The 17936-nt window shown below is 36.1% G+C and overlaps 1 protein-coding gene across 2 annotated transcripts in view; it reads left to right on the top strand.

The window, feature by feature from the left end:
* Window positions 1-17936, top strand: part of CSMD1 (CUB and Sushi multiple domains 1) — a 1084328-nt gene that overhangs the window by 480998 nt on the left and 585394 nt on the right. The window lies entirely within an intron of this gene.

Raw genomic sequence — 17936 nt, 5'->3', positions numbered from 1 at the left:
TGAGACACATACTGGTCTTTCCGCACTACCATTCATATTCTGCTATATGAACTTTGACAAATGTTCTCAGTTTAAATCATCAGATCACCTCTTTTACTCCTTAGGAGGTGGATGCTGTGAAAATGACTTTCCTGGAATAGAATAAAGACTTCATCAAAACAAAATTCTGATAACTGATAAAATTAAGCCATTAGGGATAGATTGAAGAAGAAGAATGTTAAAATTTATTATCCACAAATAATATATCCTTTGGATATGATGGCATTCATTTCCAGAAATCATGTCCATCATGCTGTTGCTGCTAATGCTAACAATGACGTGTAACAGCTTGTGTAAAAATATTGAAGTGAAATCCTTTTTCAGCATGATTAAGGCACTGTTCATTTCCTACGGAAGCAGAAGTTGCTCATATTATCAGGACAGCTATAGAGCTGTAGTATAGACAGTAATAGAGCCCAAGCCTTTACCATAGCAGCATTGGGGTTGACAGTTGTTAGCAGATTCTCATTGTTTGAACTTTTAAAATATAATTTATCCTGAGCAAATAGTGTCTAACAGCTATCCAGTAGAGACATACAGCATGAATATTTGGCCAGTGACAATGACCCAGATGTATCAAAGAAGCAGTTCAGAGTTGTATACACTCAGGCAGCAGCACAAAACCAGTTTTTTTCTTTGTGAAAGGCCGATGTGGTTTTGATAAGCTCTGCCTTATGTTAGGTATTAAAGCTGATCCCTCACTGTAGTAGAAAAGTGCCCAAGCATCATACCAATTGGATCCTCAGCATTTTTTTTTTCTAATTAATACATATAGCATCTTCACTGCTAGTTTGCCAGACCACCTACAGAGATATAACCCACTTTTAAAAACTACCCAGCCAAACATTCAGTCTGTGTTAGTCTCTTCAAAATGCTGGATGATATGCATTCATCCAGATTCATTATGTCTTCCACAGCTTTGGCATACACCCCTTTTTCTGTCACCTTTTTTGTTGCCTTTGGAGGTGAGCTGTCTGCTTAGCTTCTGTAGGTTCTTTTGGTTCTCTTTGATAAAGTAGAGAGAAAATACCCTACTGATTATTTCGCAATTAACATTTTACTTGCAGCAAAAACTGTAACCTCAGCCACTTGTTTCTTAGAGGGAACTGGAAATTCTGGAGGCTGAATTTTCCTAACTCTCATTTACAAGTGTACCAGAGTAGGGAAGTAGAAGTCATTTATTTGTAAAACAAAATAGATATAATCAAAGGAATTATTCAAATAAATGATGTGTGGCATGAAGATTCTGTTGTTGGATTTTTTTTAGTATCAGGAAGTGATCTAATTTTAAGAGAGTAATTTCCCAACTAGTTGGAATAGACTTAGTAAGTACAATACTGAGATCTGTGTTTTTTTGTTTGTTTTTTGTTTGTTTGTTTGTTTGTTTGTTTGTTTTTAATAAGTATAGCTCATTAATAAGCTAATCAAAGTGTATTCTCTGGGTCTTTTGGCTTACTTAGTTTTAATTGCTAGAATATCAAGTTAAAAGAGGTGTATTTTTGTTTGTTTGTTTGTTTGTTTTCTTTATTGAACATTACCAAATAGAAACTAACTAATGAAGCCTTGGTGTAGGGTATGTGTCAAACATTATTAAATCTGGTGAAATAGAGGTCTGAACACCTGTTCCTTCCTGTGAAAATGTAGCCGATCATCACTGGAAGGAATCTGTATAAAAATTCAGTCCACTGAGCTTTGCTGCTGTTAAATACCTAATTAACTTTCACTCTATTTCTGGTATGAGTGAAAATGAATTTAATATTCTGCTTCAGATCTATGGAATACTTTTGTGCCAGTACTTTACAAGCAGAATTTCCTGAAGTCTAAGTTTATCATCATCTTATGAGGATTATTTTGAAACAGAATAGTCACATTTTTATTCTAGTAGATTTACAGTGTTTATATCATACTCGGTGATACTTACATAAAAACCCCACTGGTCAGAAGCTGTTTGTTGTTTTGTTTTTTTTTTTTTTCATTCTTGCTGTGGGCTGTGTAATAATAAAGAACAAATTCTGGGCTTGCTCTGACTTTTGAATCAACCAGCCCTGCTACCTTAAGCAGGTGGAGTTAATTAAATCCATCATGCTGTATTGCTATTCTGCTGCTGGTATGTGTTTTGCCAACTTGTTCTGAACCCCAGGTACTTCTTATTTCCTCTTCCTCTCTACATCCCATTTTTGAAGTTTTATAGTAGTGTGTAAGGGAGTCCAGGCTTTACTGGTTTAGAATGAAAAATAGAGAAACCAAAAATGACTGTGTGTCTAGTCCTTTGAGTACTTGCTGGTGAATGGGAAGCTGCATACCTGCATTAAATATCAGTTTGATAAGGTCCAAACCCATACTAATATGGACTAAAATGTGATTTTCCCCACTTCTGTGTAACTGCCCTAAACCTAAAGTTCCTGTGTAATTTTTCTTTCTGCACTTTTGTTTCATTTTGTTTGGAAGGGTATTGCTTTGAGTTTGTTTCTTTGTTCGTTTTCTCTTTTGTTTAAATTGTTTCATTGATGTTGAGTTTTGTTCTTGTTGTTCTTTGGTGGATTTGTTTAGTTTTCTTCTTTTTTGAGTTCCTGCCTGTCTGGTAATAGAGATTCAATAAGAAGAGTGGTAAAGGCTCCCAAACTGAGTAGTCCAAAGCCTGATGGCTAGGACTGCCTGTCTCTTGACATCTCTTAACGTCAGGTAACTACAGACATGTGCACGACAGCTGTCTACATGATCCTAGAATAACTTTATATTCAGTAAATAGAAAAAGGTACAATTCATCCAACCTGTTTCAGATGTTTCCCTCAATTTAAGAGGAATCACATTGTGAAAATGTTTCTTTCTATCCTTTGCCTTTGAGGGAATTTAGATTAATTTACACTGTGCAAAACAGCCTTTAATCAGCTGTATAGCTCTATTTCCATCAAATAGGGAAAAGACCTCACGGGAAGTATTTACTTGGTCTGTGGGACTAGGAGCTATGTAAGGCAAAGAATAAAGATGCTAATCAATGAAGTCAAATAAAAATTGTGTTGAATATATAATATATATTTAAATTGTAGACAATCTGAAATATTTTAGACAGCTGTGAGATGCAGTGAGCTATAAAACCCTGTACATGCTTCAGGCTAAGCAGAGAGATTTATGTAAATAAGAAAATGTAAATTTTTATGGTGACATGGGGTTTAATATTTATGTTATAAAAGAGCCCATTGCCTTCAACAGGATAACACAGGCATGACATCCAGGGAATAATATTACAGGGCAGGGCCTATTCAATGATCAGAAGAGCAAAGCCCCAAAATCCTTAAATATTGGTTGTCACAAAACTACCCAGGTAACCATACCAATGCGTTGCATTAGAAGGGTCATGTCTCTATGGGCAGTTTTCTGATCCCAGAAACACTGAGATTATAGTGGCCTATGCTTAGTTTCATTCAATTTAATTCAGTATCAAAACTACTTTCTTCCTTTGTCAGAGTTTTTGTTTTGGAATTTCATATTTCATTATAGTTTTTATTTTCCTCTGATTTACCTAATTTAGCGCAGGAGATTAAGAGAGGTACTTATTAGCTTTTTTTTCCCCTCCACAATGTTTTGGAAAAAATGTTTTCTGCAAAATTGTACTCAGGAGTGAAGAGATATTAATAATTATGAATGGATTTACATAGAAATAAGCTACTTATTAAGTTGGCTGCATGAAATTATTCATCGCTTAAAATTTTAAATTCTGTTTGTTTGGGTTTGTTGTTGTTTTTTTTTTTATTATTATTATTATTTTATTTTTTTATTTTAAGGGAATTCTTATGGCTTTATAGAGTGTCCCATAGCATAATCTCTAGTTGGCTTTGAATTTCCTAAAACTCAGCCACAGATGTTTTTTATTACTTTAACAAGAGACAAAAGCTGTTTTTGTAATACATGTTATGTTTCAGTTAGTTTTAAAAGTGTTAAGGGGACTCACAGTATCACAGTATGTTTGGGATTGGAAGGGACCTCAAAAGATCATCTAGTCCAATCCCCCTGCTGGAACAGGAACGCCTAAGTGAGGTCGCACAGGAACATGTCCAGGCGGGTTTTGAATGTCTCCAGAGAAGGAGACTCCAGAACCTCCCCGGGCAGCCTGTTCCAGTGCTCTGTCACCCTTACTGAGAAGAAGTTTTTTCTCAAATTTAAGTGGAACCTCTTGTGTTCCAGCTTGATCCCATTACCCCTTGTCCTATCATTGTTTGCCCCCGAGAAGAGCCTGGCTCCATCCTCATGGCACTCATCCTTTATATATTTATAAACATTAATAAGGTCACCCCTCAGTCTCCTCCAAACTAAAGAGCCCCAGCTCCCTCAGCCTTTCTTCATAAGGAAGGTGCTCCACTCCCTTAATCATCTTTGTTGCCCTACGCTGGACCCTCTCCAGCAGTTCCCTGTCCTTCTTGAACTGAGGGGCCCAGAACTGGACACAATATTCCAGATGGGGTCTCACCAGGGCGGAGTAGAGGGGAAGGAGGACCTCTCTCGATCTACTAACCACCCCCCTTGTAATACACCCCAGGATGCAACTGGCCTTCCTGGCCACAAGGGCACAGTGCTGGCTCATGGTCATCCTGTTGTCCACCAGGTTCCCCAGGTCCCTTTCCTCTACACTGCTCTCTAATATGTAATTTCCCAACCTATACTGGAACCTGGGGTTGTTCCTGCCCAGATGCAGGACTCTACACTTTCCCTTGTTAAATTTCATTAGGTTATTCCCTGCCCAACTCTCCAGCCAGGTCCCGCTGGATGGCAGCACAGCCTTCTGGCATGTCAGCCACTCCTCCCAGCTCCCTTTGGTAACACCTATCTTCAGATAAAAGATGAGAGAATTTGGTAAATCACATCTTATTTTGTTTCTCTATAGAATTAGCAATACCATTTTTTCTTAAACTTCCTACTATTTCTGGGTAATGTAATGATTTCCTAATTGCTTTATTTGCAAATGCCCAAAAAAAGCTGCAGTAGTTGTTCATCACACCTCTGAAACATTGCTTCATGCAGCAAAATATGGTATATGTCCATTACATATTGACATTGGCTATGTCATGTAAAAAGTAAAGTAGAATTTTGGAAACATATTTTCTTGTTTCCTTGACATTTACATTAGTAAAAGATAAAAATTCCAACCGTTGCTGTTTGTAGTGTGAGTTACCCATGTAAAGGATGTACAGCATATGTCTGATATAATTTATCTGTATGGAGGGATCAAGGCAGTGTGAGGAGTTCGCTGCTGCGGTGGGCTGCATGGGGAGGTTTCACTCTACAACAGCAGAGCTGGCCAGTGCAAAGGAAGGGATGAGAGTGAATAACTGAGAGTGAAAGATAAAAACAAGTAAAGATAAATGTATTTTATACTACATTACCATGGCCAGAACCGAGCTATGCATTTAAAGTTTTGTTTTGGCTTTGTTTTTTTTGGGTGTGATTCATTTTTCTTATCATGTGATGTTGTTAATATGTTATTGCATACTTTTTAACTATTACATTAAAATACTGTAAGCACTCAAAACAACTGCACATAAAATCCATGTAACAGAATTAAGTTTCAGTATTCTGTCAGGAAATTTTAAATTGGAAACAAAAAGTACTTCCAGTTTTCCACAAACTTACACTTTTACAGATACTCTTAGACAAATTATGTTTTGCTCATCTCTGGCTTTTACTATGAAGTGGTTAGCGTAATGTCTCTACTTCGCTACTAGTGTGTCTCATTTCAACCACATTACCTGGGAAAAACCCCTCTCTGTAGCATCTGGCTGCAACATTGTGTTTTGTTGGGTTTTGTTTGTTTGGTTTTGGTTTTAGGTTGTTGTTTGTTTGTTTTTTCTTCTTTTTTTTTTTTTTTAATAATGAGTGGTTGATCTTAAATTGTTGGAGACATCTATAATTACACCTTAAAATAATTAAATGATTCAGTCTCTGTAAGACAGATGGCTGAAGCAAAGAAAGCAGCTTCACAATTTGCTCTAATTAACACCCTTGTTGGAATCTCAGCAGTGGCCAAAATATTAAATGGGTATCAAAACTAAATCACTCAACTAGAGAGAGTTTGTCCAAGTCAATATATTTATAAGAGATGGTGAATGCCTTAATCGCACGGCTGCTCACTCTGAAAACAAATAGGTGACTTCACACTCCTGTAAATATCGTGTTTACTATTAAATTAAAATCAAAGTGTTCCTTGTTTGTGTGAAATGAGGAAATGCATTATAGGAGCTAGCAGCTCCGTGCCATTATGACAAACTTATGACAAAGAAAACCCACAATAAAAACAACAAACAAACAAAACCAAAACCAAACAAAAGCAACCATCCAACCATCCAAAAAAACCCAAACAACCCCTGATAACTGCTAAATATGTGGAAACTACCTGTGACTTAGGAGGCCTGAATTGCAATTGTTGGAAGCAAAAAGAGTATTAAGGAAGTTTTATCATGGAATGCTTGCTGCGCTCCTACACTTTTCTTTAGATATCCATTATTGGCCGGTGTCTGATGCAGAATACTGAAGCAGCAGACTGTTGGTCTGATCCAACACAGTGGATCTTATGTTAGCTGACACGGCTATGGGAAGTAGGTTGGGAGAGTTGGCTGGTGTTGAAAGACTGGCTAGAAAAACTTATTTATTAGATTAGATTATTTGTATACTGCTAAGTTTCCATGTTATTGTTATTACTGATTTATTAGGATGCTTAGAGCTTTAGGTATCTTTCATAATGATTATTTAAAATGAAATATAGAAGATAAAAATAGATTGAAAAAAATATGTAGTAGGGAAAAACATTCAATACTACTTTACCTAAAGTAAAAATCACATGACATAGTGTATGGAACACAAATAACTAAGGTTATCAATCATTAGTCTATGAATTACCCTTCATATAGAGGTTATTATACCCATTTTATCATATATTCTTCTGTCCTGTCATAAGAATGTGAGAAATAGCAATTTACAAAGTCAACTAATTAAACACATTTTAAAGAAGAAAAGGAACATTGGGAACAATGATTAACAAAACTTAAAACAGAGATCCAGTCAGGAGAGTGACTTAGAAAATCACATTAAATCGAATATACTGTTCTGGGTGTGCAGGTATTTTCACAACTCCACCAACAGATTAGGGACTTCCTAATATTTCCTGGAAGCTGCATCAACAGTGTGTATGATCATAGCAGAGTTCCCTAATCTGAAGCAATTAGTTCTTTCCAAGGTGAATTACAGGGCGTGATTTCAGCTGCAGGCTGGAAAGACATAAAACGTATTAAAGAAAGTAACATGAGAACCTTATGTTGTAATCCTTTGCCATATGTTTCATAGCTTGTCACAGCTCTGAGAGCATCCAGGTTGACCAGTGATTGAATGATGATCCGAACATGTAACCGAAGCAAGGGCCTACAGCTTAGAGCTTTCTTCTCTGATCTGGAACCTGCATTACACTGCCTCCAACTGCGACTTGCTCATTTGCAATGTGCCCCAAGGATCTTTGTGAGGCTCAGCAGTAGGTGCTTCTCAGCGCAGTGTGATTTAGCAGATGAAAGGTGTGCAGAGTACAGTTTTACTTTAACTATTTCTACAATGATCATCTTTCCTGGGGTGTTCAATTACGTGTTTCACAGTAGCGAGTATCTCCAGTTTCTCTTTATTCTCTTCCCTTTGAGACAGTCTGTCAGTGCATGGATTTTTTTACTTAACTAGAAAAAGATAACATCCAAAGTTGACCAGTATAAACTTTTAGGCATAAACAGAGTTAGTCATGGCTCTGCAGGCTCACAGGTATGAGAATAATTCTCAGCATTTTTACCTTGATTGCGTTTGGTAAAAGCGTGAACAACAAAGTCTTCTGTATGATCTCCAGAGCTGTACATTTTAGCACTGTAGTGCAAAGCACAAAAGACAGGCTCTTCCAGATCATATGTTGAAAAAAATATTTCTGCAGTAGATGAATGATCAACAGGCCTTCCTTTCAATGAGGAACGATCAAGCTTTTATCAAAATTTCCATCAAACATTTGTTTCTGCAATATAAGAGAGATCAACAGAGCAGCCTTAGAGAAATGGTTTCAATATGGATTAAAATAGGGATAAACAAAGTTTCTAGGACCATTTATTTTGTAATTGTGCAATTGAGAATAAAGGTAGAGCTTCAGTGTCTCTTCTGATCTTAGTATGTGAAGAGATCTGCTGTCATAATTTGTAATTAAAAGGAAAGATATCAGAGAAAGGTGTGAGCAGCGGAAGTGTTACGATGACTGCTGTGGTTTAGTGTTAAGTGTTTCATCAAATGTGTAGAATACTAGTCAGACCATCTCAAATAATTTTGTATTAATAAAACTTAGCACTTTAACAGAAATAAGCAACTTAAAAAAAAAAAAAAAACAAGAATACAAAAGCTTATGTATTTTGACAGTGTTTCTTCTTATTTCTTCTATGGAGATAACAGAAATCAGACTTCTTTTCTCCTCAAATCTTGACCTTCTGGTCTAAACTGTATTAAAAAATGTCTCCAACCAAAATTACACATTCAGAAGGTTTGTTTTGGAAAAGCCTCTCATACTCAGCCTAAAACAGTTCTGTGGAGTACTGCATTATTTAATTTAAGAAAGAGTTATTCCTTATAAGAACTGTATGAGATAACATCAACCTTAGTTGGGTAACTAAGGTCATATGCAAAAGCATGGTCAGACTGCTGTATGAGCTGACTGACTTGTCAGTGGGATGTGGTGCTTTTCTTTTCCCGACTGCCCAGTTTACCCAAGGAAACAAAAACGCCTACACTCCTGCCTACACTGAGCTCTAAGGAGAGGTGATGTTAATAGATCTTCACTATACTAAGAAGGGAAAGTTTAGATTTTTTTTTTTTTAAAGGTTTCTCAAGTTCTGTAGTAAAATATACTGTTGGTTTTGGCAATACAGCAGCTTATAAATTCAATATGTCAACTATAAGGGTTGCCAGTATGCTAATAGATGGAAGTACTGCATGGAACACTTATAATAAACTATAACATGTTGTTAGAAAATTTACTTGCATTGAAGTGCATTTCTCTGTTGAGAATACACAAATTGAAGTAGCTTTTGTATGCACTTGTTTTCATAAAGCTCTAATTCAAAGCATTGCTATGGCCCTAGTATGTGACTAACTATTTAAACACGGTTGTGAAGACTGTCGTTATGTTTCCTGAACACAGTTTCCAAAAGCTGACATCATATTGCAATTCCTACTGCAACACACCAGTCAGAACTGTTGTACATTTAAAAGTAACAATTGTGTTTTAATGACTTCTTTATCTGCTGTTTCCACTTTATATTTTATAGACTTACCAAGCTATTTTAGATATTGAATAAGGAACCTTTAATAAATGTTTCCATTTTATTTATAAATGTCTGTATGTATGGAATTTATTAAGAATGCAATATTTTGAAGCAGGGTGTCTAGTTAGTTTATAAACGTTATTTTTTTCAGTGTGGTTTACTATAGGAAGTGATAATGAATTCACTTCGAGCATTACTTTGTACTTCATCACTTCCTAATCATATTAATAAGAATTCATATTAGGAAATGCATTATTATTTCAAGCAACTCATGGAGTATTGTTATTCTGATGTGACAGTCAATTAGCATTAATAATAGAACTGAAGTTATGCTGCTCTTTATACCCTTCTGCCTGAACTCTGTGATTGGCATATTTAATGTAATCTTACACTGTGGCATAGTTGACCACAGGGAATATTTTTAGCCTCAGCCATCCAATTAAGTATTAGGGAACTGGGATCAAAATCTACCATGCTCCTTGTTTGGAATTAACTATAGCGCTATTAGCCAAATCTTTAGAAGAAAATTATTTTCTACCTTATAAATATGGCTGTCTAACTCTCTGAATAAATTGCTAAATTTAGGTTTCCTTTTGTAGCAGCTTTCCTTGAAAACGTAGCAAATAACAAGAACCCTGTAAGTAAAAGGCAAATGAAGCTGCATGTACATACAGAGCAGTATTTCCCTGCAGAAAATGTTTCTCTTGCTTAGGTTCTGCTGTTTGAACAAGAGTGTCATAACCCCAGTAGAACAGAGCTGCCAAGGTGTCCTATTGAACCGAGCAGATAGAGTGAGCAGCCTCCTGGAAATGTGAAACCATTGTCCAGCAACAGAAACACGGTATAGGTTCGGAGCTTTTAGTAAGTGGAGTGTTTTTATAAAGATAGCTAATTTATAAAAGACTTGTTTTAATTCGGTGCTTATCTTGATTTATTATTATTTTATGCACCATTATAATTTTTTTACATTTGTTTAAATATCTAGTATCTGCCAACACATTGTGTTTCAGTCCTTAGGGGAATGCTTGCAACTGGAGTTATTTTGTTCTCTACTCTGTAAATCCTTTGATATATCAGCTGAGATAAGTTTAATGTTCCAATTTACAAATGAATGATGTGGCATGGTCACTTACAGTTCTGCTAGGTTGTGGGAAAATACAATATTGCTAGATTTGTCTGCAGGGAATTGTGTGACCAGGAATGTATCCTCATATACAGAAGATTGTCAAAATACTGTTTTCTCTGAAAGAAGATGAGAAGCTCTTGATTGAGCACCATGAAACCGAACTCCTAAAAAAAAAAAGGTTTGGTATACACAAGGATGACATGCACAGCTTTAATGTAAATAAAGTGATTCAATTTATCTCTGTCAATAGGCTATGTCTATATGTACTGTTATATGTAGGCTCTATAGTAAGGAAAAGCTAAGGTGTGGAGTATGACGACTGTAACAGAAGGTTTGTTCTGGACTACAGGTCACTTGTGCTCGAGGCTTTTAATCTGCTTCACATGAAAGATCATTAAAGCAATACTCTCCCAGCTGCTGGCAGTACTAAAAATCATTTCATACAACTGTGCTTGCGGCGAAGTTCATACACAGTCTGATAAGAGGGGAAAGCAAGACTGAAGGGAATGTGAAGAGTGAAAGTGGAAAAGAAAAAAAAAATAAAGGGAAGAAACTATCATAGTGATAAGAGAAAAGGGAAGGAAAGATGAAAGACATTCAGCCCTCAAGGGCCATGAAGGAGTATGAGACAGTATGGGCAAGGGAAGTGAAATGGAAGGTCAGGATGGGAATGCAGATATTCAGCATCAGACAAGACAGACTGTGACATGATTTTGGATATGGGAAGAAACATAATTAACTTTTTTATGGGCATGCAGGAAAAGGCCAACTCGCTTTCTCAGTCTGCGCAAGATATGGTTGTAATTTTGTCTGTAGTAATGTATGTTTCTAATAGATCTTGATTTTATTTCAGTCTCTCAGATTGTTGCTTTTTGATGCCCTTTAACTTAGGATTTCTTAAACTATCTAATGTGAGATGTAGCTTAATTTGAGTAATCTCTGTGAACAGCAAAATGGTAGGCTCAAATGAAACTAAAATTTTAAATAGCAGTTATGATTTATATTTTTCATCACACAATACTTCCATAAGGATGGTGACATGCATCTTATTTCAATGAGGTTAATTTTGTTGTCTCTCTTGTCTGTATTCTCTCCATTATTCTTTTCTGTACTCTTCCTGTAAAAATCAAATGTGGTTAAAAGCAATTGACATTTTAGTAAAACCCATTATAATGAACTAGAGACCCATGTCCTTATAAAAGAGAAACCAAAGCAGAATATATTAAGGAAATTATTTGGTTAACATTCGTATTCCTTTCCATGAAATTATTTACTTGCTATTCATGTTCCTTTCCATGAATTTATCTGGCAAAATGTTACATTTCTCCCCACCCTGAGATAAAATAAATTTGTTTTAGACAGCTGAAAAAAACCCTTAACAACTGTGTGTCAGGGAGCTGTTTCACTAAATTATCAGTGATGAGCAAACAGTAGTCAATAAACATTAATGCCAGTATTTAGACCAATCGGTGTTTGAAAAGTGCAATTGAGAATAAAGGTAGAGCTCCAGTGTCTCTTCTGTAATTCAGTAATTACACTTGAAGTGTTTCTCTGCCTGTAAATAAATGCTAGATGGAGAATGAAATGCCTGAGCTTAATTTCCTGCATGTTGGGGAAGTGCAGAGAAAGGAGGACAAAATGGTGGTTAAGCTGCAAATTTAGTGAAACTTGGTTTCACATGAAAAGCTGCTTGACTTAATGGAGAAGGGGTTCCTCTCCCTCTGCTCAGCTTCTTTTCCAAGCTGAAGAAGCCCGGGGTAGGATGGGATCTTACAGCACCTCTGCCAGGTTGTCTCAATGAGTGAGTAGTCAGCAGCACCACTGAGCCAGTTCTTTTTCCAGGGGCCACCATGCCCAGGCAGCGACAAAGAGGTGTGTGGTAAATAGGGAACCAAGACCCAACACCAGGGAGGCTGTGCACAATTATAGGTGTTATTAGGGGGTGATTAATTATCTTACCACATCCTGATCAAATGAACTAAAGCAGAGTGGACCTTGGCTCAAGTGGGGCTTGTTATATGTTGATGCAAGGAAGAGTGTTTTCTCCCAGTGGATATACTGAGAATTTTCGGGGGGCAGGGGTAAGTGTATGAGCTACCCTTGCATTATCAAGCTACTCCACCACAGAGAAATTTAAGAGCTTAAATATGAACTTTGTTATTTAATATAACACTTATAAGACAGATAGCCATGATGTTTTATGTAAACTTTATTTCTAACATCAATTCTCTCAATAAAGCAGTACGATGATCTCCACAGAGCAATATCTCTGTTTAATTACTACTTCATTACAATCATTACCAGGTGGGAGGTGATTTATAAATCAGTTTTGAGTGAAACATTTGCATTTTGAAAGCAGTTTCATCAACCTGCAAACTGAAATTCACACATCCAAAATGTACCTACCAGAATCTTTAACTGCATACAGCAGAATATAATAATTATTAAACTGGCAGCGTGTGATGAAAAGGTGACTGAATTTATTGTGTAATTTGCATTGTCATCTCTGAACACTGAGCTACATGTCTACTTCTATATCTGCAGAATCTCAGGCCTGACTAGTTCCAAATTTCCATTTCCTAGCAGGTACAGTGTCAAATACCCTTGCAGTGAAGGAACACTGAAACATCTTGTATTACATTTTCAGAGAATTTTACTACGACATAATGTGAGTTCACTATCGTGTGATGTTAAAAATAATGCTAATAATAAAACAAAACAACCAAAAAACACACGAAACCTGTGCAATACCTTAATGCACTGCTGTACATGAATTATTCACCTGCAAGCCACTTCTTCTTAAAAACTTCTGATTCGTTTAAAAAATATATAGGTCACAAAAAAATATCTAGGATATGAGACTAATGCCAACAGTGGATGCTGCAATGCATGAGTTTTATGTATCATATTATCTTTTTCCTTCCTGATGCTTGTCATTCCCATTAACTTGATCATAATCCAGAAAAGGTGCTCCTCTGCCTGTACTCTTGAGGGTCACAATCTGATCCATTGGCATTTTTAAGAGTACCTACACTATAGAAGTTTCATCTACAGCAGCTTTCTTTTAAAACACAGGTGAAAAAGCAGGTGTTGGTTATGCTCAACTTTCATATATTACATCTCACTTTAGTTTGACTGTCTAAAAATTCAATATTTAGTTAAGCTAGCTGTGTGCATTCTCTATGCAGCTGAACATACAGAAATTAAATAATCAGATTGATTTTTGTATATTTAAAATAATGATAGATAATAAAGCAACAACACCAGTGGCAACAAATGCTTTTTTAACTGATGATAATTTTAAACAGAAAACAATATTTGATACTGTGGGTGTAGTTTGAAATGACAACTCATGGAATTACCGGTTCTTTTCGTGGAGCCTCTGACATATTATGAAATCGTAACATCTTCCCTTTCTTAATGTAATAAAAAATATTCAGTCATTGTAATAAAGTTCTGACAAATGGCAATTAGATGAAATTGCTGTGTGATTCCCTGGACTAATTTAGCAAACTCTTCTTTAACAATACTTACTCTGGCATGAACTGCATGTAAACACAGCAACTGCTGTACTGCTTGCAAGGATAGAAACTTCTTAATTGCCAGTGCCCTTATCTTTCTAGCATAAATGGGCATTATATGAAGACTTGGCCAAACCAAACAAAATGGATGTAAATAAAATTTTTCATCTTTCCTGCACAATGATACACGTTCAACAGAAGAAGGAAAAACTGCCAACCAGCTCAGTTATGAAGTCACTGTTGAATACTATGGAAATTGTTTGAATTCTGTCATGCAGAGGGTAAAATAAAGTTGTTTTCTCCATATCCTGTGGAGTGCACACATCATTAGCTCCTGAATATCAAAAAGAGGGAGCACAACAGCAACTGTTCTGCTGTCATTTGGTTCAGGCTCCTTAGTGGTTGAGTATAGAACAGTTCATTGTGGCACAGCTGAGTTGTACAACCCTATCAAGGTTTGAGTTGCTAAATCCCCTGCAGGGTTAGATGCTCTGTGTTAAGCAGCATCTGCATGGAAAGTTTTTAAGGTCAAAATTAGGAAGTTAGCTACTCTGCTCTTCTGCTAGATGTTGAGTTTTATTTTATTTCTGTTGCTTTCTTTGCAGATGATTAAATACCATTTCCAAAAGTGATGTTAACACTTAAATTCCTACATCTATTTACCTTTCTGGGGACAGCAGTAATAACAATAATAAAAGAATCAAGGGCTGTCATGACAACTATAAGTGGCTATATAACCACATAAAAACATATATAGTGTTCTTGCTGTTTCAACTTCAGCGGCTGAAGTTTAAAGTTGCTTTGTTTCCTTCACATTTCACCTTTCCAAGGTTCCATAAAAATGAAATAAAAGAGAGATTTTCATTCATTTTAGCAAAAAGATTTATATACCATACCCAAGACATTTTGCAGCAGATTCACAAAATCTGCTTTGTTTATAAGATATAGTAGTAGTCTGAGTTAATTTCCAGAAAAGCAGTATGCCAAGAAATGATTTGTAGAACTGAACAGGCACTGATTTCTTGATGAAAATCACCCTAAAATGTAATTATCTTTAATGTACTTAATTGTTTCATTTTTTGTTTGTTTTGATTTTTTTTGGTTTATTTATATTTGGTAATACAGTGAGTGTCAATTCCTGAGATCTCTGAGACTTGCTAATATGGTTACTCAGTCACCAGCTTCAGGAGTTTTGTGATATGGAGAAATGTAAAATTCATATATGGAAAACCACAAAAGGCATCCCAGAAGAATTGAAGTAACTGAGCTTTTAGACTGAATAATTAATTTCACTGTCATATCTGCTGCAGTAAACCATTTTCTTCTTTTCCAAAAGCTCATTGTAAGCATTTTCTCATGGAGGAAAAAACAAAAAGGAGTATTTTATTACGGGAACTTCTGGAACCTGTTGCAGAATTCTTGTGCCATTCTCTTATACAAGTGTTGGCCCAGTGACACTGCTGTGCTGCAGCAGACATGGGGGGAATGCTGGAGCTGGGTGACAGGTTTTCCTGCTGTTTCTAGCACTTCTGTGAATCACCCAAGAAATGTCTCTTTTGCAGACAGAATGAAGAGCAAGAAAGTGACTGACCCTAATCTTGTGCCATTGACAGATGCAAGAGAGGAAGGTGGTTAACTGAGAAACTGACCAAAGTTTTTAAAAAAGAAAAAGTATAAGGCAGTGTAAGAGAATGAAAAAAGGTATCTTCAATGGAAAGGTGCTTCAGCAGATTGTTAGTTCTGATCTCAGGCAGAAGCTATGACTATAGCATGAGAATAAGCAATTTATTTTATAAGAAATGAAGATGAAATGACAGAGCCACAAAAGAGGATCTCATGGTAGACAATCACTTTTCCAGTGTAAACGAATTGTATCCTAAGTGGGATTCGGTGCTTTGAATGTTATTCTGGAACTGAAATTCAAAAAAGACCTCGTAAGAATATTCTCATATATATTCAAATATGTGATTTAAATAAATGCCAGTATTGCAGGGACTGGCAAACTCTTGTTAATGGAAGAAGAAATGGAAAAGATAAATCAGATATTTCTGCGAAGAACATTTCCCTATGTTCCTTTCAAAGAAATGTAGTTTTGTCTTGTCTTTATTCACATATCCAAGCTCACTCCCATTCAGGCTTCTTCTCAGAAATCTTCTTATTGCTTTCTTAAGTTTGCATTCAGTTTCATCTGCCCTTCCTGATCCATGAATTTAGCTACTGCCCAGCCTGGAGTATAGCCTGCAACTTGAAGAGTCTCTTGTTTTAGTCATTAGTCTGGAAAGGAATTTAACTCCTTCCTACATTCACATCCTAAATGAAGGGTTGCTAATCAGTTCCAACCAAATTTTGTCCAGTTTTCATTGTAACACTCTGTGAGGCTGAACACCATAATACTGTATGAGACAGTCTGTTCTCATAAAATGCAGTAGCAATCTAGTTTCCTCAACTTCAGGTATTAAAATACTTATTCAAAACATCCTGTGAAAGGAGGATTGATTGTTTGTATTTAGGATTTCAATATTATCTTAATATCTAAATGGTTTTGTGTGTGTGTTTATAATACATATTACAGTTTGCCTGAAAAACATAGCTAAATCAGCAACATATAGATAAACAGTCTTTGAACACTATTATAATAGATTTCACTTAACTGGGATGCACATAATAGACAGTTCTCTTAAGTGGAAGTTTTGCTTGGAACCAAGTTTCATGTAATTAATTTCAATGAACGAATCCCTTAGCTTATTGGTGTGTTGCTTTGTTCATCTGCAGACAGAGCAAACATTCCAGGCTTGCTGATTCAGTGTGATCTATGGAGTAAACACATTATTTTTTCAAGTTAATTAGAAGTTCAAAGGAGATTGGATAAAATATGACTACGTGTGCAACTTTCTATAGCTGACGAAACTCCTTCAGAGGGACTTAGATGAGAATGAGCTACTTGTAGTGTTCCATTTGTTAGTGCTCTGATAGTGAAGATCATTGTCATGTAATGGCTCATTTTTACTTAAGAACCTGAACTTGTAATTTAGAGGCATACTTGCTTAAAGAGCTTATTTTATTACCTGTCACACCAGGTAAACATTTCTAATTTATTGTTGCTTTGGTTCACTTGCAATTTTTAGTCTTTGGAGTAATTTTATTTGGAGAACAGATAAGGAAGATGGATTCTGATAAATTTTTGGTATGATTAGATTTAGTTAGGGTTATATTTCCCAGGAGGTATTTACATTAGTAACAATAGGAATGTACAACATGAAAATACTACTATCTCTGTTCCAACATAGAAAACACAAGTTTTATCTCATATTTCTATTACTTCACCTGTCATATTAAGGTTTCTCATGGCTACTAAAGAGGCTAGATATATCTGAGCTCTAATTTGAAACCCAGGAACCCCTAACAGTTCCCTTTTCCATCTGTGAACGTGAGCTTACAATGCTGACTTCAGGCATAAATCACACCCACAGAGTAATTAGGTAGGAAGGGAACTCTGGAGAGATTCTATGATTCTAAAACACAGCTGAATCTCCACTCAAAGTAAAGGTGGCTTTGAAAATTATTTGTTCCATAACCTTCCCACATACTGACTTGAGACTGACTTGCCTTATTTCCCTCCATATTTCTAGCCTTTCTTGAAGCAGTGGGTAATTTTTCCTTATTTGCAGTCATTAATAACCTCTTTCTATCACTGTGGTGTTTCAAAGTAGACAGAGGTGGACATTGGAAAGCTCCCTCAACACACTGGGTGCATGTTATTAGTTCCCATGCTCTTCACAACTCTTTCTTCTTCTACTGAGGCTAATGTTTTACTCCAGCAGATCTCTATTAGGCTTGTGGAACTAGCAGGCCAGAGGGCAGACCTTTCCAGTGAAAACTAAGGTAAAAAGACCACTGAGTACTCTGTTTTTCTATCATTAGATGAAA

This window comes from Columba livia, chromosome 3 (genome assembly GCF_036013475.1).
Source record: "Columba livia isolate bColLiv1 breed racing homer chromosome 3, bColLiv1.pat.W.v2, whole genome shotgun sequence".
NCBI lineage: Eukaryota > Metazoa > Chordata > Aves > Columbiformes > Columbidae > Columba > Columba livia.
The sequence above is the reverse complement of the archived record's forward strand: the minus strand, read 5'-3'. Positions and strand labels throughout refer to the sequence as shown.